Source organism: Pteronotus mesoamericanus, unplaced genomic scaffold (genome assembly GCF_021234165.1).
Source record: "Pteronotus mesoamericanus isolate MK-2021 breed Mesoamerican mustached bat unplaced genomic scaffold, CSHL_Meso_final contig_105, whole genome shotgun sequence".
Lineage (NCBI taxonomy): Eukaryota > Metazoa > Chordata > Mammalia > Chiroptera > Mormoopidae > Pteronotus > Pteronotus mesoamericanus.
Window position 1 is genome coordinate 18,762,930 of NW_026555006.1, and position 22,138 is coordinate 18,785,067.

General features: G+C 37.3%; 1 pseudogene; it reads left to right on the top strand.

Moving 5' to 3' along the window:
• The first annotated feature begins 19,055 nt into the window (after positions 1–19,055).
• Positions 19,056–22,138, top strand: part of LOC129069464 (tigger transposable element-derived protein 1-like) — a 40,601-nt pseudogene continuing 37,518 nt past the window's right edge.

The following is a 22,138-nucleotide window of genomic DNA, read 5'->3' on the forward strand; positions in this document are numbered from 1 at the left end:
TTTTTTGAGTTGCAAGTAATCCAAATAGTGACAAAATGTTTATAATTTTAAACTTTAAGGTAGCAAGAACAGAGAAACAGTCAGGTGACCTCAGGTGATGAGAGTTTACGGAAAGGATATATATCTAAGAAAGGAGATACAGGAAACTGAACTACTGTCCCAAACAGTTCTCTTAGAGAATTGGAACAACGGTGCCTTGTTCAAAAATTTCAGCAGTTCTAGAGATCTAAGAGTCACTTTGTTCATCTTGTTATATCAGAAGCATGGGTCACTGTGTCCAATTCTCAACCATCCAGTAGGACAATAGCAGTTAGGTATCTTCTCTCTGGGCAACAGACCCAAGATTTCCTCACTGAAGAAATTAAACAGTCCCGTGGAAAAGATCTCTCTGTGTGAATGCTCACTCCCTGCCAAGTAACCCAAAAACCATGGATGCCAGCCTTGGTCCGAGATATGTGGTTTTCAAACTTTTGTGTGCATTAGGATCACCTGGGGGTTTTGTAAAAGCATTTCTCACTTCCATCCCATCTTCCGAGTTTCTGATTCACTAAGGATGGGATAAAGCCAGAGAATTTGCTTTTTTAGCAAGTTCCCAGATGATGCTGAGGACCATATTTTGAGAAGCACTCGTACACACAGTATCTTCAAATCAGCTTTTTCAAAGTCTCTTTTTAAAATATGATCAGACAAAAAAAATCAGTATACACTCGAATTTTGTGGTGATAGGTCCAATTTCAACAATGAAAGAGAAAAAGAAAGAAATATGGAGGGAAACATAAAAGAATTCTCAAGAATTTTGAAAAAGTATCTCATTCATTTATATATTCAATGAATATTTACTGAGCACCAAATGTGTGCCAGGAATTATTCTAGGACATGTTAGTGATATAGCAGTGATATAGTCTTCAAAGGTTTGATGAAAAATGACTTTCAACTAAATTTTCTATATTTATTCAAATTATAATTCCAGCGGAGGGGTAGAGCAAATGCGTTATTAGGCATGCAAAACTGTATCTCCCTTGCATGGTTTTTATTTTCAATGAGGTTTGGTGAGAATATGCTCTAGTAAAATGAAGAAATAAACTAACAGGAGGAAGAATGGGACCCGGAAGCCCGGTCTGAGAAAATCCTTAGGATGGTGGTCATGAGATTAGTCTGATACACAGCCTGGTTTGCAGCAGGAAGGTAAAGCCTCTGAGAGAAAGCCCTCTGGAAAAAATAGAGAATTCATAGAAGATCTGCTCTACTGAACCTTAAAAAAGGAAGTTACTATAAAAAGTAAATTTTATGTAGGAAAAAAACCAGTGAGAAAATGCCAGGAAATCTCTACAGGAAAGGAAATGTAATCACTGTCAAGTTCTTGGATTTACAAATTCCTAAAAGTGTAAACAGGAGGTTAACAGTTTTAACGATAGCTTTGTATAACTGTGTTGGGAGAAAGATGGGGAATAAAGGCATGGCGGGAGAAGAGATCTAAATACCCATACATTATAGTAGTTTATAAACTAAATGTAAACTAGCTAAAAAAAATATTTTGAAGTTTGATGTGAACTATCAAAGTAAATAGTGAAAGTGTTTCCCCTTAGAGAGTAATATGAACAGGTGGGGAGTGATAAAATGTAATATAAATTGTTTTTCTTTATGAGACTTCTCATCCTGTTTTATTTTTTAACTATATTCATATATTATTTTGATAAAAATTATCTTAGTAAATATAAAGCAGTTGTAGGTAGTATAAATAAATTTTATTTTAGGGCTTTTCTTGTACTAGGAAAATCTGTCTTCTTTCTTATTTTAATTAATTGAGAATGAAGAGTTTGTTGTTCAGAAATGAGGAGATTCAACTTTTATAAATGTAGTGTAATTATCTTGTCTTCAATCAGATCGGAGATAGAAAAATAAGGTAATGAAAAAAGATCGGGGCCTATTAGATTCTTGCTGTAATATGCATTATGAGAGTCTGAATTTGATACTCTGTTTATTCATTTAACAAATATGTATTATGAACATGTTGTGTACCTAACACTGTAAAGCTAACACAATTTGTTACTATTATTAAAATGTTATTCCACCCATGTCAGTGTGTTTCCAGTCAGGAAACCAGAAACTGAAGAGAATTGTCATCCTCTAGGTAGGGTCATTTCAGGATCTTTAGGCAACAGAAGAGATGGAAGGAAGGTTTGCTTTTACTGGCAAGAGAAGCACAGTGGGTTTGGGGATTTAATTTTTTCTCAGGTTCGTTTGAGTTCATTCAGATTTTCCACTTCATGGAGAGGCAGTGACTTAAAGTTATGCTGAAATCCTGTAACCCAAAGGTGAATGTGGGGCTGAGCCAAAAATCAATATCCATCAAACTGCCTGGAACACGATTCTTTGACTAGATCCTCAGGGAAGACATTGCAGCTAGCTCGGTATTAAGAAAAATTTCAAAATGGTTTGGCAGAATTTGCTTGTCCCTGTGAAACTGCTCTTTGAAAAATAATTGGCAGCCAGTTTTCTGTCCCTACAACTGTCATGGCCACCTGTTCCTTCTTTGTTTGCTGAGGCAAGGTCCAAATTAAACACTTCTTCCTCTGAGACACCATTCTCTTATTAATTATTCTTCCTATTGTCCCCATTCTATCTAGAATCTGCCTCTATTACTGCAAATAACAACAACTGGAGATGGAAAACTCAAATGAGTTAAATGAGGATATCAGTTTTTTATGCAGATACAGAAGACGGCATAGCATGGTGGATAAGCTTGTGAACTGTAGACCCAGATGGCCTGGCTTTATTGCTATAGAGTGCTTAATGTTAGCCATTATTATTCATATAAGTTTATAATCAAATAATTAAAAATACTGCGTATTTAAAAAAACCATTCAACCTAATGGTGGAACATATCAGAGGAAAACATTTTAAGGACAGTCGTGTATGTAATAACCCTGCTGCAGTGATCTTTCATTTTCTGAAAATCTTAGAATATCTAGTAACAATTTGTAAAGCACTTTTAAGGCTTTTAACAACTAGATAATACCTTTTTATGGTAAATATCAAACCAATTTTAAAATCCATAGTAAAATATTTTTCTCGTTTCTAAGTCAATATCTATATTTTTCGTTGTTTATCAAGAGTTGAGAATTTTTCTTTATTTTCTATTCAACTCACTTAAATGATGATTTGACCCTTCCTTCCTCCATTTCACGGTTGTTTGACCTGTCTTTTTAAAAAAATCTGTTTGTTGTTAACTTTGTTTTTAAAATTTTATGTAGGCATAGCACTATTTTACAAGGTGTGGTTCTAACTATCCATTAAGTGTGCATCTTGTCAGGTTTTAGAGTTACTAAGATAAAAAAATTCCCGTTACCAAAATGTTCACAGTACTTTCATATAAGAAACATTTTACATTGAGCCTAAACAATGGCATAAGCCTGCTAGTGGAAGGGTTAAGAATTTGCCATATATTAGTATGAAAGCTTGCAAAGCCTCTTTTTCTCTTTGTAAAATAAGAACAACAGTACCTACCTCATAGGATGCTTTAAGGCAGTGTGTTTCCCAGACTTGCTGATTACAAGAATCACATGAAGCACTTTAAAATAAATATATATTCTTGCACACATCACTTGAAATCTCTGATTCAGTGGACTGGAGGCAGGGCCTGGGACTCTATATTTTTAATAAATAGTATAGGTGATTTTTATAATCAATCACTGTTTTGGAAACTGTTCTAAGACAGTGATTTTCAAAGTGATTTCTGGACTCTTCTGACCAGCAGAATCAGAAACGTTGGGGCTAGCAATCTGTATTTAAAAAAAAAGATCCTCCTGGTGATTTTATACCCACTGAAGTTTGAGAACCATACACATTAACTCTCATGATTAATAATACCACAAAGAAGAATCAGCATATTACCTTATAAAACTATGAGTGAATTGATAGTCTAGTTTTCATCATCTGTGCACTTTTGTCAAGTGTTGGTTTGTATGCAAAATTGGAACAATGGCTGAAACTGCCTCATAGCTTAAGATGTAGATAGATAGATAGATTTATTTATTTATTTATTTATTTCCATCACCATTTATCCCTGCTCTACCCTCTTTCACCTCCACCTCCCCCACCTCCTGCAGTTGTCTGTGTGTATGAGTTCTTAGGTTCTAGATTTAGATAAGGGAATTCTTTGTAGACAAAGCTGGTGACAGATAACATGGCAGACTTACCAATTCTTTTGGTTAATTGAACTCATATTTATTCAGTACCAAAGTGTGCATGAAAACATTTGAGATAGTTCCTCCCATCAAAAAATGTATAGTCAAGTTGATAGGGCAAGAAATATGCATGCGATGTTTGACCTTAAACAACTTATTTAGCTTTCCTCATTTCTATTATCATGGACATGCTCAAGTAATCTTCAAGTGCTATTCATTCTACATCTATAACATTTTTCTTGCATTTCTCTCCACTTGCATATCACTTTCTTACGTAAACTTTTTTCTTTCAGAGCCTCTTAGGGACTTCCTGCCCTAAGGATTTCCTTCCTTTCATAACTGGTTTGCTGTTTATGATGAAAAGACAGTATCCAGCTGTCTCCACACTGCACTCAGAGCAATCTTCCAAAAAGCTAAATCTTATATCACTTCCCTTTTTGAAACTCTCAAGGGCTTCTCATTATGATAAAGTATAAACTGTGTTACTTTTCCTTAAAGGTCTGTATAATCTCAATCTTTTTATCATAGTTTCTTGTCAGGCTGGAGGGCTGACCTTGGGCCTAAGGTTATGACAATGGAATTGCAAGAAATCCGTATCAAGGGCAGCCTAATCCGGAGGATGGACTATGACAATAATTTAGATATGGAGGAAAGTGTTAATAAGCATTGTTAGGGTATATATTTTGATTTTATGTGATCAATACATTTTAAATGTACTTCTTACCTGTGAGTGGGGCATGGGGGCAGGAAGCAGGAGTAACCTCATCTCTTTCAGGGGAGAAGACTGGCAAGAGATGGTGATAGAGGCAAAGCAAGGAGGCTAGGGTCAAGGAAAGATGTTAGGCTCTGGAAACATGGGTTTATATGCAAGGAAACTGAGGTCTGAACTAGAAAGAAAATCTGCTTAGTGGATAAGCAGTTTGGATGGAGCTCATCCATTTATACAAAGAGCAGAGTACAGAATTGTTTCCAACCACAGGGCTATTGGATTGCAGCATATACTTCTCCTGGTTTGGTCAGGATTAGGGAAAGTCATTAGACCCTGCAGGAGTGAGGTCGCCACCTGGGAGAACATGGGAAACCTAGGGAGTGATTTATAGGTCAGTGTATAATTAATTTCTCAAATAAAAAAATACAAGCAACATGTCTTATGGAAATCAGCAAGGGTAGATTGCTGAGTCCACCTAACAGGAATGACGGTTTCATTAAGAAAGCTGGACGGGAATGTAGAAGTCTTAGAAAGTGGATCAGACTTTTAATAATAGAATAGAATAGTGATATAATGTAATGTAATATATAATAGATACTACAGCCAAAATATATTAAATGCTAATTGTGTGCAAGGCACTAATAGAAGATGATGTTTCTTAATTTTCACAGTGGAACCTATTTTACTAGTAGGGAAACTGAGGGCCAAAGAGGTTAAGTGACTTGTTAAAGATCATAGATCTCTTGAGAGCTAGGATTCAGACTTATAATAGTGATAACAGAACTGGCCTTGGTTAACGTAGAAAATTGCTCTTTTTCATGAACCAGACACAATCCCATAGGTGGAGAAGACAATGAATGGAAAAAACCCAGCAATTTTCAAGCTCTTTCTGTTTATGAGGAATGATTTCTAGTGGCATGCTAGGGGCTGAGGAGCAGCCTGGCTGGATGCCCATTCCTTAGCCGACAGACGTCAGTCAGAATGATTACTCAAGGGCTGCGCGTTAACTCTTTAGGTAGCAGCATGTGGAACATGGCTTTCCTGAATTCTGTGAAGACCAGGAATGAAGAAAAATCTGTCACCTAAAATTAAACACCATTTTCTTCTTTTGCACTTTAAATGCTTTTCTGCCACCATGTTAGTATAACTAGCTTACACACTATGAAATAATTAACCTAATTAAAACCCTCAGTATGTCATATAAGATAATCACAGGAACCATGTTTGTTTAGAAAACAGTGAAGATTTGTTTCTAACTCAAGCACAGACATTTCGGTTCCTTCAAAATCTAGCAACCTTTTTGCTTATGTATAATTGCATTGAATTCTTAAAAATTATATTTATCTGTATGGTAAAAAATAGAAATATTCTAAGGTAGAACATAATACATAATCAAAATCTGAAACTAGTGATAAATATTGAAAGGTTTATTGTTGTTTGACTTTTCTGACACCCACATTTTCTCTTTCTGGAAAGATTATGCTGGGAATGATTTTTAACATTTGCAATTGGCTGCCTGGAAATACACAGCTTACATAAAAGCACTAAATAAAGTTCTTAGAAACTCAACACTGTTGTTAAGTCAACCCATAATTTTTGTGCTCCCAGAGATTCAGAACATAACAGTAAATTTTCTGTACAGCTCATTTTCCACAAGAAGAAATCTATTAAGGGACTTGTGTTAAAAATAAAACTTAAGATGATTCAAAATATGGAGAATCACAGAGCAATTGTTGCTTACTGATTTAGGAAAAGATTGATGATTTATTTGGTTAATTAATCTTTTTGAAAAATGAAAATAGGTTCATAAATTGTTTTTGACAAAATTCAAAGCATGATCATTGGAAAACATCAGATTACATGAAAAACTGAAGATAAAAATAATCCAGTTAAGATTTTGGTGAATGTGTGTCTGGTATGCCCATTTACCCTTTGCTTTCCCCCTTTTTTCTTGCCTAGAACACAGGCCTGAGGTCAGGAGGTGCAGCAGCACCCATGGCCTGCGGAGTGATAATGGTGGAGTGCGAAGAGGAACTACCCGGGGCTTGGATGACATTGTTGAGCCATTGTCAGTCCTGCACTGCCTATCCTCAGAGTTCTTGTTGGCCCACCATATAACCCCCCTGTTTATTTAAGCAAACGTTAGTTGGGGTTTCTGCTACCTGCAAATGAAGTCATTCCTAAATGATCTGAAATCTATGTTAATATTTGCCAGAAGATTAGTTATGCCCCAAAACTTTATTGAATAATCCATATTCCCTTTCCCTATTTCTATTTTTTAATCTTAATTTTAATTTTTTTTGCTGTACAGCTGTTCTTGCTTTTTCTCCCTTTCCCCACCTCTACCCAGCCCCTCCCTCTTCCCACCCCAAGTCAATCCCCATATTGTTGTCTGAGTCCATGGGTTGTGCATTAATGCCCTTTGGTTAATCCCTTCACCACCTTTCATCCCGTCCCCCTACTCCCCCCCAACTCCTTTCTGGCAGCTGTCAGTCTGTTTTATGTATCTAAGTTTCTGTTACTGTTTTGTTTGTTAGCTTATTGTGTTCATTATGTACTACATATAAGTGAAATCGTGTGGTATTTTTCTTTCACTGACTGGCTTAATAAACTTAGCATAATTTTCTCCAGGTCCATACATGCTATTGCATGATGTAAGAGTTTCTTCTTTTTTACTGCTGCATAGTATTCCATTGTGTAAGTGTACTACAGGTTTTTATCCACTCATCTACTGATAGGTACTTAGACTGTTTCTAAATCTTGGCTATTGTAAATAGTGCTACTATAAATATAGGAGTGCATATATATTCTTTTGTATTGGTGTTCTGGGATCCTTGGTGCATATTCCCAGAAGTGGAATTACTGGGTCAAAAGGCAGTTCCACTTTTAATTTTTAAAGGATACTCCATATTGTTTTCCACAGTGGCTGGACCAGATTGCATTCCCACCAATAAATAGTGCACTAGGGTTCCCATTCTTCCACTTCCTGGCCAACATTTGTTGTTTGTTCATTTACTGATGGTAGCCATTCTGACAGGTGTCAGGTGATGTTTCATTGAGGTTTTAATTTTCATTTCTCTGATGATTAGAGTTATTGAGCATTTTTTCATATGTCTACAGGTGCTCTGTATGTCCTCTTCGGAGAAGTATCTCTTCAGGTTCTTTTGCCATTTTTTAAATCCAGTTGTTTGCCTTCCTGGCATTGAGTCGTATTAGTTCTTTGTGTATTTTGGAGCGTAAATCCTTGTCAGATGTATTTTTGGCAAAAATGTTCTTCTACACAGTGGGTTCCCTATTCGTCTTGCTGATGGTTTCTTTAGCTGTACGGAAGCTATACTATAAGGCCACTGTAATAAAAACAGCCTGGTACTGGCACAAGAACAGACAAATAGACCAATGGAACAGAACAGAAAGCCCAGGAATAAACCTATGTGTGTATGAGCAATTGATATTTGACAAAGGTGGCAAGAGCATACAATGGATCAAATACAGTTTCTTCAGTAAGTGGTGCTGGGAAAAGTGGACTGGTATATGCAATAAATGCAACTAGACCACCAACTTATGCCATACACAAAAATAAATTCAAAATGGCTAAAAGACTCAAGTGTAAGATGTAATATCATAAAAATCCTAGAAGAAAGCCCAGGGAGTAAAATCTCAGATATTCAATGTAGAAACATTTTTGCCAATAAATCTCCTAAGTCATTGGAAACAAAGAAGAAAATAAACAAATGGTATCATCAAATTAAAAAGCTCCTGTACAGCTAAAGAAATCCCTTTCCCTAATTTTAAATATATTTTAAAGTCATGTACCAATTCCTATATGTAGACATAACTGTTCCATATAAATCATTCTTTTCTCTCTGTCTGTTTAGTCCTATGACACCACTATGCTGTTTTAATTGTTGACACTGATACTTTTTCCTTCCTCCATGTTTTGCCCCTTGCTTTGATTGGTATGTTCTTGGATTTATATTTCTTTTATTACAAAATCACGGTTTTTACTTTATGGCACCTTTCTTTCAAGAATGACAACTATGTAATTTGTTTTATAAACACAATTGCTACAGTTATTTGCTTTGTATTCTCTGTTAGACACTTCCCATATGTCCTTTCCTATGACTTACCTATTTACATGTTACTTTGGATGATTTTGTTTTGGGAGATGGTTCAACAGTATTATTTTTTTAAATAAAAATTTCAAGAAGGGTATGGTGATATGGGGCCCAAAATTGACCTGTACTTTTGCTGTGCTTTCTGCTGCGACCTTAGGTAAAAACCTGTTCTGCACTGTGTCTGACTTTTAGGACACTACTTTCAGCACATTTTCCCCAGGGCTACTTTGTTCCTTTGAATAGAAACTTGGAACACTACATATTTTACTATAAAACTTGGTGCTTTATTGTTATGTTTCTAATAATGGCTATGCTCTCTCAGGAACCACGGTTCAAAATTTTGGACTCCTATGTTTCCTTTCCCCTACATTTAATACTTTAGAAACTTCAAAATTTATTACTGTAATGTGTGGCCTCACAGACAAATTTCACTTCTTTTACACTGCCGCGCTCCTGCTTCTAACATTTTTTAACTCATTTTCTCTATTTTATTTTTAGTTCCTTCATCTACACCTCTTGATTTTATCTATCCTTGTTCAGTTATTTTCCTAAGTAGAGGTATGTCTCTCTTTTGCTTATAAGGGTTATGCTGGCTGTTTCCTGTCTGCCTCTCCAGATCCATTCCTCTCCTTTCTCTGCCTACTCTGCCTTGGGAGACACACCTGTATGAGCTGCACTCGTGAGCTTCCTGGTTTCTGGCTTCCAGTTGGGTTAAGCCAGTAGGGGGCACTATCAAGAGATTGGAGGGGCAAGCAGGAAGTTGAGTATGTATTCCCTTGGTTCCCTTCTTGATCCACCATAGGTTGCCTGTCTTCCTCCACAGAAGGCCTAGCCTCATGCCAAGGGAAACTTACAGCTTCTCTCTGAAGGTTCTAGGAATGTCTTCTTCCACTTCCCCCTTCAAGGCTCGTAGTGGTGGTGACCCTTCCTCTGTTGCTGGCAGGGTGTTATTCACCACCCTATGCTGGCATTCCCTACTCATCAAATTCTACCCATTGATTCCATTTACACATGGTATTTGCTTCAGACCCTCATTGTTGCAAACCTTAAAATGACTTTCCATTACTTACTAAAATAAGTATGATTCCTCAGCCCCAAGCTGAACCTCAAATTGAGGCTACTCTTTTAATTCATCCCTACATTGATTCTTCCCTCCAGTTAAACTGGTTTAGGCCTAATTCCCTGGATAGACCTAAGAAAGTATATTTTGTTTTCTTGCTTGGAATACTCTACTTCTCTAATGTCATCTGTCAAAGAGTTGTTACCTTATTTTCATAGTTTAACTCAAATATCGTGTTTTCCATGCCTCCTTTGCTGAGCTCCCTGGTTAACACTTGTATATTCCCTTGTCTTCTGATTTTTTTTTCCTTGTCTTATAACTATTAACGTATTTGTTGCCCATACTATTTTGTAACATCTTTGTGTTTTGTCCCTGTAATATTTTCTGCATGGTCAGAGTTCAATAAATATGTAGTGGATCATAGTAAATTGCACTGGTTAAATTTAAAGATTCAGATTATTTTAAGGTAGGACTAATGGTTCAAATAAGATAGAATATTTTAAAATTCATATTATCATGATAACAGAGAAAAACACAACTTTGGTTGACATGGAGATAGATAACAAAGAAAAGTCAAGAGTATCTTTTTCATCATTCATTGAAAAAATTTTTGAATTTCTACTCTTCTAAGCACTAAAACTATCTTATTTATGCCCAGCAACATGGTATTAATAATTTTTTAAAAATTAGAACACTAGAAAAAATTAGAATTTATGATCAGTGCCTTTGTTAGATTTTTAGATGATTTTCATAAAAGTGTGACCATGGATTTTTCCCATGTTCCCAGAAATATATCATAACTGAGGAATGTCTAGATTTAGTTTTGTTTTTGAGAATTAGCAGAGACAGAAGAGCCAGCTGCTAGATAAAAAAAAAAAAAGCCACAGGAAATATTCATGATGGCATATTAATTTATTAACATTCTCGTGTTACAAATTGAGGATCCTTTTGTTTATCTGCTTGATAAACAAAAACTGATTCTTGGGAGACTGAGGATCTTTTCCAGTGAATAAGAGGGGAAAAAAATGGTAAATAGAGTTCTCTTCTGTTATACCATCTTCTGAAAGTGTTTCTTTTTGGTTGTTTTACTCTGTGATGTTGCTTTTTTTAAAAGCACACTGTGGTATTATGCTCTTGAAGAAAGGGCCGGACCGAGCAGAACGGTTGCAAAACAAAGAACCTTATTTGGTCACAAAAATCTCAAAATGATGATATGAGTATTTATTGACTACTTATAAAAACATACAATTATATTTTTCAGGTTCTTATGCTTGTGAACTTTAATGAGTTAAATTTCAAGTGTAGGGAACATGGATGGCCAGAATAACAGGGATTCATTAGCAGCACAACTATGAAACTTCCTGCTCACTCTCTCTCATTTCGTGTTTGTGAACTATTGAGTTCAGGGATCCTGAATTGTCTCATGCCTGATTTGAGTCCTCTCAAACGTAAAATATACTTCAGCATCACCATTTGACTAATTGAAATAAAAATTAATCAGCCACTTCAGGGGAAGTTAACTTTATCATCTTCTGTGGCTTGTTATCTCTAATTTAATAATTTAGTTTTATGGAATGACAAACTTTATTTTTTTATGATTATACAATATGGAAATAACAAAAATCTAAGAGGCTACAAAGCAAAAGATATTCCAGATGAATTTCTATTTTTAAGATTTTTAATGTTCCCACCAAGACTGAACATTCAGCACACAAGATACATTACTCAGCACTTGAAGAAACCTTGATCCCAAAGGTAAGACTGTGTTTTCCACTCCCTAAAACAAAACCAAACAACAGCAAAACAAAACCAGTTGAAGAAGCTTCAAACTCTTTTCCTTTGAAAATAGTGGTATGAGTTTAGTATTTGCTTTCTTTTACTCCTTTATTTCTCTGAAAGATGGTGCTAAGGGGTCTATGTTGACTGACCTGAGTCTTCGGGAGTGAGATGAATGGTTAACTCTGGTGGACAAAGAAGAAATAGTTTAGCTTCAAACATTGTTTGACTCTAAACCTTGCAACTTCCTCTTCCTTCTAGTTAAGTAATAGCACCGACGCCTGCCTGCTTCTGCTGGAATCTCTTCATGAAAGTTCTTATGTGTTTGTATTAGAAGTTTTATGTTTGCTTAACTTGAGAGTCCCAAAAAAGGTTTAATATATGATATATATATATATATATATATATATATATATAAATAAAATAAAGCAGAAAACTTTATACTTTTGTTGAATCAAATAGTTTGGTTATATTTTTAATGCTTATTTCTTTAACAAAATTTGACAATCTGATTATTTTCACATTGTTTGAATATTAGAATCCCACTATGAGATATGACTTGGTGTATAAAAAGGGAACTTTAATTTTTGTTATACAGTGAGATTTGTTTTCTTTGGAACATGCAGATTAAGGTGGTTTTTACTCACAACTTCTGTAAAAAAATTTTTTTTCACTTCAGAAAAATTAAGCATCTATACCGGATTTATGATATAATTCTCTGCATATAGCATTGAAATGTTATAGATTAAGAATATAAGGTTCTTAATATGAAATTAAAGTTATTTCATTTGTTTTCATTCTTAATCTCCTCACCTTTTTCCACCCAGCCCCCCCGCCATGACAGCTGTCAGTCTGTTCTATGTATCTATGCGTCTGTTTCCAGTTTGTTTGCTAAATTATTTTGTTGATTAGATTCTACATGTAAGTGAGGCCATATGGTGTTTGTCTTTCTCTGACTGGCTTATTTCATTTAGCAAAAAAAAGTATATATATATATTTATATATTTTTATTTATTTAATTTTTTAATATATTTAAAAAAATATATATAGTCTGTCCAGAAGGTATCTAAGGTTTGCAGCCATGTAATATGAAAAATGGTGACATTTACTGAAGATACAAGAAACATTGTATATAGGACAATGACACCTCAGTCTCCTTTAAAATAGGCAGCTTGGGACCTCACACAGTTCTCCCGATCACCATCAGCTGCCCTGTCATATTTTCCTGAATCTCATTGACAGCCTGAAATCTCTACCCTTTCAAAGGTGATTTTAATTTTGGGAAAAACCAGAAGTCACAGGACTCCAAATCTGGGCTGTGGAGGGGCTGAGTCACCTGGGTGATTTGATGTTTCACCAAAAAACTGCAAAGACGTGATGCATGAGTGGGCACATTGTCATGATGAAGCTGCCAATCACCAGTTGCCCATAGCTGCGACCTTCTGAATCATCTGAATAGTTTCCGTGGAGGAATGTTCAAGCTTACTGCACAATTTGATGCAGATTCGTTGCTGTACTTGCTCAGTCATTTTAAATTTGACGGCCACTCCGTACACGTGCTCACTCAATGGTGTCTTCTGGGAGGTGGTTAGGCCGTTAAGTGGAGCCCTCATGAAAGAGATGTCAGAGAGCTAGCGTGCTCACTCCCCATGAGAGGACACAGAGAGAGGTGGCAGTCTGCAGTCCGGAAGGGGGCCTTCTCCAGCACCCAGCCATGCTGGCACCTTGGTCTGGACTCCCAGCCTCCAGAACTGTGAAAAATAAATGTTTCTTGTTTATAAGCCACTCACTCTATGATATTTTTTGATAGCAGCCCAAATGGACTAAACCAATTTTGAGAAATAAAAAAGAGCAGAAGAAAAAGCAGCAACAGTAGGAAAGCCAGATCCCAGCGGAATTCCAGAGTTCTGGCTCCTCTGCTCTAGAACTATTCCTTCATCTCTACATAGCTAAGTGAGTTAGTATAGAAATATGATGAACCAATCTTGAAAAAACTGCAGGATATTAAAGTAAAAATTTCAGATCCTAATTGTTTTTTAATTTAGATTTCTGTATTGAATCTAATGACTACTTTACCCATACAGTTCTGACAAAAACTTATAAAATGAAGTCAAAGCCAGATAAAGCAGATTTTTGCTTTGAAGTTCCTGAAATAGATGACTGAGATGGGTCTAGTACTGATTGGAAAAAGGAAAAAGATTATAGTTAATTAAGAAAAACAACCCTTACTGGTGTGGCTCAGTGGACTGAGTGCCAGACTGAGAACCAAAAGGTCACCAGTTCTATTCCCAGTCAGGGCACATGCCTGGCTTTTAGGCCAGGTCCTCAAAAGTAGCAGGCCTGTGAGATGCAACCACACATTGATGTTTCTCTGCCTCTCTTTCTCCCTTCCTTCCCTGCTCTCTAAAAATAAATAAATAAAATCTTAAAAAAAAAAGAAGAGAGAGAAACATAGTTTCCAGTCAGTGGTAGAACAATTCCTGGACAAGTATGGAGTGATTCTGTTTTTTTCCTTTAAATTAACTTCTTCAGTCTACTGATAACATCTGAAGAAGAATGACTGGATGAAAGCTCATAATTCACACTAGCATCACATTTTGACACTTGGCACTTCTGGAAAGTACGGTTCCATGTACTGTGTCTTACATTACTGGAGAAGCCATAGAGATGATGATAATTTTGAAGAATATGAGGAAGAGGGAGAATAGGTATTAGAAATTGAAAGGTGAAAAATGTTGGATGATGCTGAAGTTGACTTTAACTGTAATTTTTCTGTCTGTGTATCTTTCATACATTTCTATAAAAAAGCCATGTGATCCACTGACTGCATGCAGTTAGGAAGAAGCTAGTACTCCTCTGTGGGGCTTGGATGTTGGATATGTCAGGGTATCAATCAGGCTTACTAGGCAGGAATTTCAGTCATTGCTGTAGCAAGTTCCTTTTGATGATGTTTACAAATAACTTGTTTATAAGTGAATGGTTTTCATTTTAATTTATTTACTTTAAAATTTTGTTTAATTGAGGTGGAGGGTGGACTCTCCTGCAGAGTATGCTCCGGGTCATCACGGATGGGGAAATAAAATAACTATCATCCCAGACACTTTACTCTCGGTCTGCCAGGGGAGCGGGTGGCAGTTCCCTCTATTGGAGAATCCTCCAAGCCCCTCTCTTGAAGTGGCTTTTATTGAGAACCATTTGTGCAGGGGTATACAGCAGGGATGCAAAGCTCATCAATCAATGTCAAAAGGCTATGTTTACAGAAAACAAATAGAGATCATAGATAACAATTGAAGGAACACAAGAGATGTGCCTCAGGTCAAGGTGGTGCCTACTCAGACCTGAAACCTGGGAAACTGATCACATTCTATGTTCAACCTCAAACATCAGTACTCATTAACTCATAGAGGGAATTCTTAGCAAAGTAAATTTCATAGGGATTAATGCATTGCTTTTCCAGGCCTAATTATCCCTTGACCTATGGATCCAGTTTAGGGCTGTACCTGCCTTTAGTATTGTTTCAAGCCTGAGCCAGGCGGGCAGGACAGAGCCGCCAAGAGATAAGGAGACTTCTTTCAGATAGAATGAGGACTCTGGCCATATCAAAGCTGAAGGGTGAGGGTCTTTTTTCCCTTTTCCATGTCCCCCACGTTCTTCCCTGATGCTCATGCGGCTGTGCCTGTCTTAGGTTTCCCCTGCCATTGAGGGGTCTTACCCATTATTGACTAATCAGTCATCCTTCAGGGCCAAGCAGGGTGATGATGTGAGGGAGGCGGGGGCTGTGCCCCTGTCAGAGAGACAGGTTTTGTCTCCTCAGTGGCCTATTTTCCCAAGGCCTCCTTGCTCAACTCCAACCTTGGGGCCCTCTTGCCTGTTGACGAGGCTACAGCCCCTGAAACCAGGCGGGACAGTTCCCAACACTTAATCTCTCACTTCAGTGATAGCAGAAGTAAGGAAAAAGGTCTTACAGCATTTCCTCTAGGTGTGGGTAGCTAGCATTTGGGTGATCTCTCTACACCCTGCACTGAGGGAAGTCCTCAAAGAGAGCACAATGGGTTGGACAGTCACTAGGTCAGTAGGAAAGATAATACAGTATTGTGATTCAGAGGTTCTTAGAGTCTTTTGTAACACTCCAGCAAAAGCATTTATTCTTTCTTTCTTCAGAGGAAATCCAGATATTTTGTTTTCAGCAACCAGAATGTGTTTCATGTGAAACCAGCTTCAAATGTATATTCCCAGAAAAACCAAGTTGAGTAATCATGTTTTCCTTCCATGTTTACATTACATATATATGTGTATGTGTGTGTGTGTGTATTTTTTTTTTTTTTTCCATTTCACTTTCCCTGAGCATTAGGGCAGGGGAGAGTGAGCACACAGACTTTCATGTGTTACCTGAAGAGTTCCTCTTCATATGTATTTAATCCTTGTTTGTACGTTCTCTAACTCGTGTTATTGATCTTCTCTAAGATTTTGGAAGCTCTTTTTGTCACTAAAGATCTAATAAGTTAATCAGGAAAAAATATATCTACTAATCATTAAGGCCTGTGCAGAAAAAACTGCATCTTTTTGTGTATAACTATTAAAAGAGAAATTATTTTCATAACATACAGGCCAAATTTTGTAGTTAAAAATCCCATGAGCTATAACTGAAAGAGACAGAATTTGTGAGTTTTTAAATTTTTCTCCTAACATTGAGAAGCTTAGAGTGGAAGGTATAAATTTCAGATGTACCATAAATTTAGTCTTGTTTTATCAGTAATACTCTTACTTGTTGGCTCCACTATTTTATTTTGTTTCAGAAGCGCTGGATTTGGTGCTGCCCGTGTCTCTGCGATATGCAGGATGTTGAGGTGCAGGGAACTGGTCTCCGTCAGCAGGGCACTAGCAGAACACCATCATCCTGACTAGGCACATAGACAACGCCTCAGTCAGACCTTACAACATAATATACATTTGTAACATAACACAGTGCTTTCAATGTGTGCAAAATATTTAGGATAGCCATGGACCATGAGTCCAGAACAAACACATAAAACAAGACAAAACTCAAATGATAAACCTTTTGTGGGCTAGAAAAGGGAGAAGGAGGTGATGATAGAGTTGGACATATTTGAAAGTCTCTGAGAAGGAGAATTATATGCTGTCTGAAGGAGGGGGATGGACTCCCCAGGAAGTATGAGCATCTGTCCTCTTTTTCTTTTCCTCTCTGGAACCACACAGGAAGGCCACCTCACAGTATTGTAGGGTTCCTGTGTCACCATGTTAGGAAAGCCATAAAATAAAGCATCAAGCACAGAGCGTCAATGGAAATCTGATAGCACTGGGGTGACATGGAAGAGCTGCTAATTCTTCCTATGTCCTTGAGGACACAGCTGTTAGCTGAGGTGGGAAGGGAGAAAAGGGGAGACAGAGAGGCAGAGACAGAGACTTGATATACCTGAGAAAGTCTTATATTTTTAATAAGGGACACCACAGAGGCAACAGTTACCGGCCGGGCCATAAGACTAGAGACCAGGTGGGAAGGTGGCTGCCTCAGTGAATGTGTGTGGACCAAGGACGCCTTCAGAGCACTGAGTGAGATGGAAATGCACTAGAGGGCAGCAGAGCACCAGACCCAGGATGGGAGGAGGCAAATCAGCTACCTTCCCTTCACACGCAGCCTCCCACACTTCCCACCACTCCTCCCTACCAAAAGCAGAAAACACTTTGTGAATTGGTTGAGTTCAACCTGGAATGACTGAATTTACTCTTAAAGCAGTAAAATTCTGTTTTCTGCTTTCAAATTTAGCATGTAGCACATCAATTCCCAGAATACTATGAAGTTTAATCCCTTAATAAACCCCTTATTTTGTATTACTCATGGCAGTTCTACTTCTTTAATTGAACTCTGTTGTAGACATTGATGTTGGACATGGGTCCAGAGGAAGAGAACCTTAAGGACTAGTATTCCCAATTGGCTCTGAATTGTCTGGAATTGATTCTTGGAGATTACATTTAAAGGTCGTAATTACCTTGTTTCTGTTGGTAAAAGTGGCACTTGCTTTTCACGGCATGCAGTGGCAAAACACTTACTTAAATGATCATATGTAGACATTTATAATTTAAAGTCTATGCAAGACAAACGTTTCCTACAGGGCAGTGATAGAAGGTTTCAGGTCCTAACCCAGACCTTGAGTGGGGAACTAAAAGTCTGACCTCATAATTTTCTTCGACCAAGTTCTCCCGGTCACTTAGTACCAACTAAATTACTCCATTATACTTCTTAATAGGCTAAACAACAATCCTGTTTTGCCCAGGGCTGAGGGGTCTCTTGGAATGCAAAAGCTGGGAGAGACTCAGGCAAACGAGAATGAGATTATATTCATTAAAGTGTTCTATGACAGCATTTGCTTGATTGCGGAAATTAGTTTCTTCAAAGACTTAGAATATACAGGAATGATGATTTCCACCACAACTCTGTTCAACTCATCTGTTTGGCCTGTTTAGAAGGCGGGCACATGTTGGAGCATGAAAGTGAATTACTTTGAACTTGGTCTGGCAGTGACTTTAATTACAACAGATTTTCCACATGAGATTTTGTTGCTGGAAAAATTCAATACATTCTCTGGCACTTGGTAATTATTAACCTACTGAATGCTTTTTTTCTCTATAATTGTTAATAAAATTGTTAATAAAAAAACAATTTGCTTTGAGTTGACACCTTCATTATCCTACCCCAACTACCTATATCAACTGTTCAGCATTTTACCATTGTCAGGATGTGTTAATCAGGGTTATTTTGCGAAAGGGCACCAAGAGCATAGATAGGCACACCTTATTTTATTGTGTCTCTCTTTGTTGTACTTCACAGATACTGCTGTGTGTGTGCTCTTACAAGTTGAGGGTTTATGGCAATCCTGCAACAAGCAAGTCTATCTTTTTTCCAACGTTTTGCTCACTTTGTGTCTCTGTGTCACACTTTGGTAATTCTCCCAATATTTTAAACTTTTTTCATTATTATTTTGTTATGGTGTCTGTTGTGATCAGTGGTCTTCAATGTTATTACTGTAATTGTTTTGGGGTGTCACAAATTGTGCCCAACTAAGATGATGAACTCAATTGATAAGTGTTGTGTATTCTGACTGCTCCACCAACTACCTATTCACTCATCTTTCTTCCTCTCCTATGCCCTGAGGCACAAAAATAACATTAGGTCAAATAATAACCCTACAATGGTCCCTAAATGTTAAAGTGAAAGGGAGAGTCACATTGCTTTTGCTTTCAATCAAAAGCTAGAAACAATAAGACTCAATAAGGAAGGCATGTCTAAAGCCTTGACATGAAAGCTAAGCCTCTTGTGCTAGGCCGCTAAGTTGTGAATGAAAAAGAAAAGTTCTTGAAAGAAATGCAAAAGTGCTGTTCCAGCAAACACAAAAATGAGAAAAAGCAAAATAGTCTTATTGCTGATGTGGAGAAAGTTTTAATGATTTGGATAGACAATCAAACCAACCACAACAGTTCCTTAAGCCAAAACCTAATCCAGAGCAAGGCTCTAACTCTCTTCAATTCTATAAAGGCTAAGAGAGGTAAAGAAGCTGTAGGAGAAAAGTTTGAAGCTAGAAGTGGTTGGTTCATGAGATTTAAAGACAGAAGCCATGTCCACCCTCACGGGATTGGCTCAGTTGGTTGAGTGTTGTACCACAAAGCCAAAGGTCACTGGATTGATTCCCAGTCAGGGCGCATGCCCGGGTTGCAGGCCTGGTTTCCTGTTGGGGCATGTGCAAGAGGCAACTGATCAATGTTTCTCTTTCACACTGATGTACTGATGTTTCCCTCTCTTTCTTCCTCCCTTCCCCTCTCAAAAAGAAAAAAAAAAAAGAAAGCCATTTCCGTAACATAAAAGTACAATGTGAAGCAGAAAGTGCTGATGTAGAACTTGCAGCAAGTTCTTCAGAAGATCTAGCTAAGATAACAAAGGTGACTATACTAAACAACAGGTTTTCAATGTAGACAATAGAGTCTTATATTGTGAGAAAATGCCATCTAGGACTATCATAGCTAGAGAGGAGAAGAAAATGTCTGGTTTCAAAGCTGCAACGGACAGGCTGACTCTCTTGTTATGGGCTTTTACAGCTGGTGACATTAACTGGAAGCCAATGCTCATTTACCATTCCAAAAATCCCAGGGCCCTTAGGAATTATGCTAAATCCTGTCTGCCTGTGCTCTGTAAATGGAATAACAAAGACTGGATGACAGCACATTTGTTTACAACATGGTTTATTGAATATTTTAAGCCTTCTGTTGAGACTGACTGCATAGGAAAAAAGATTCCTTTAAAAATATTTCTGCTCATTGACAATGTACCTGGTTGCCCAAGAGCTCTGATAGAGACATACATCAAGAAGAATGTTGTTTTTCATGCCTGCTAACACAACATTTATTTTGCAGCCCATGAATCAAAGTGTATTTGAATTTCAAATTTTATTATTTAAAAATACATTTTGTAAGCCTATAGATAATGATTTCTTTGATGCATCAGGACAAAGTATATTGAAAAACTTCTGAAAAGAATTAAGGATTCACCATGTTAGATGCCATTAAGAATATTCATGATTTATGGGAAGAGGTCAGAATACCAACATTAACAGGAGTTTTGAAGAAGTTGGATGACTTTGAAAGTTTTAAGACTTCAGTGGAAGAAGTAATTAAAGATGCAGTAGAAATAGTAAGAGAAGTAGAATTAGAAATGGAGCCTGAAGATGCAACTGAATTGTTGCAGCCTCATAATAAAAAGTTATTGGATAAGAAGTTGCATCTTATGGATGAGCAAAGAAAGTGGTTTCTTGTGATGGAATCTATTTCAGATGCGGATGCTGTGTCAAGATTGCTGAGATGACAAGAAAGGATGTATAGTATGCCATAAACTTAGTTGATAAAGCAGTGGCAGGGGTTGAGAGGGTTGACTCAAATTTTGAAAGAATTTCAACTGTTGGTAAAATGCTATCAAACAGCCTTGCATGCTAGAGGAATTGGGAAAGGAAGAGTCTTCGCCACCACAGCCACCGCAGCCTTCAGCAACCACCAGCCTGATCAGTCAGCAGTCATTAACATTAAGGCAAGATCCTCCACCAGCAAAACGAGCATGACTCACTGAAGGCTCAGATGATGGGTAGCATTTTTTTTTTTTTAGCAATAAAGTATTTTTAAATTCAGATATGTACATTTTTTAGACATAATGCTATTATGCACTTAATAGACTAAGCATAACTTTTATATGTACTGGGAAACCAGAAAACTCACATGACTGGAATTATTGCAATATTTGCTTTGATGCGTTGGTCTGAAACCAAATCTGCAATATCTTTGAGATATGCCTGTATACAATATGGGAAGAGACTTTTGTGAGGAATTGGCTCACATAACTATGGAGGCTAGGAAGTCACATGATCAGCCATTTGCAAGTTGGAGGCCCGAGAAAGCAGGGAGTGTAATTCTAGTCCAAATCTCAAGACCTGGGAACCAAAGGGAGCTGATGGTGTAGGTTCCAGTCCAATGGCAGAAGAGGACTGTCTGAGCACAAGCAAGCTGGTATTCAGAAAGCAAAACAAAGCAAGTTCTTCTTCTGCCTTTTTGTTTTATTTTGTTTTTTTTGATAGCTGTCTACTGATGGGATGAAGTCCACTCACCTTGGGGAGAGCAATCTTTACTGAGTTCACTGATTCAAATGCTAATCTCACCCAGAAACACCTCCAGAGACACATCCCTAAATAATGTTTAATCTGGGCAGTCCTTGGCCCAGTCAAATTGACATGTAAATTTAACCATACTGCATAGGGATTAACAATTTTTTTTTTTTTTTTGTAAAGGGCCACATATTTAAGCCACAAACAGTTTCTCCTTCTCCCCGTTATTGTCATTTCTATCCTCCTCCAGTTCTTCCTCTCCCTTCTTCCTTTTTCCTCAACTATTTAAAAATGTTAAAACCATTTCTTATTCTCAATCTTAAAGATTTCCTAACAGCTCAAATAAACTATGTCCTGCTACTTAAAGCAAGAAGTCCCACAATTCTGAAAGAAACTCACCCTAGTTTACCTGAGGCAAAGCAGGGAACCAATGGGGTACAATGGATCCTTACCTGTACGTAGCACTGGGTCCAGCTCTGCAAGGTGGTCCTGGGTGGGCTTCTTTGGGATCTTGCTGACTACAATCAAACATGTAGAGAATTTTTACGAGTTTATTTGAGCTAAACTGGTGCCGTATGCCAGGGAGCAAGATCTCAAAAGCTCCAGAGAGTAACAGTTTTGCAGTGGGGTTT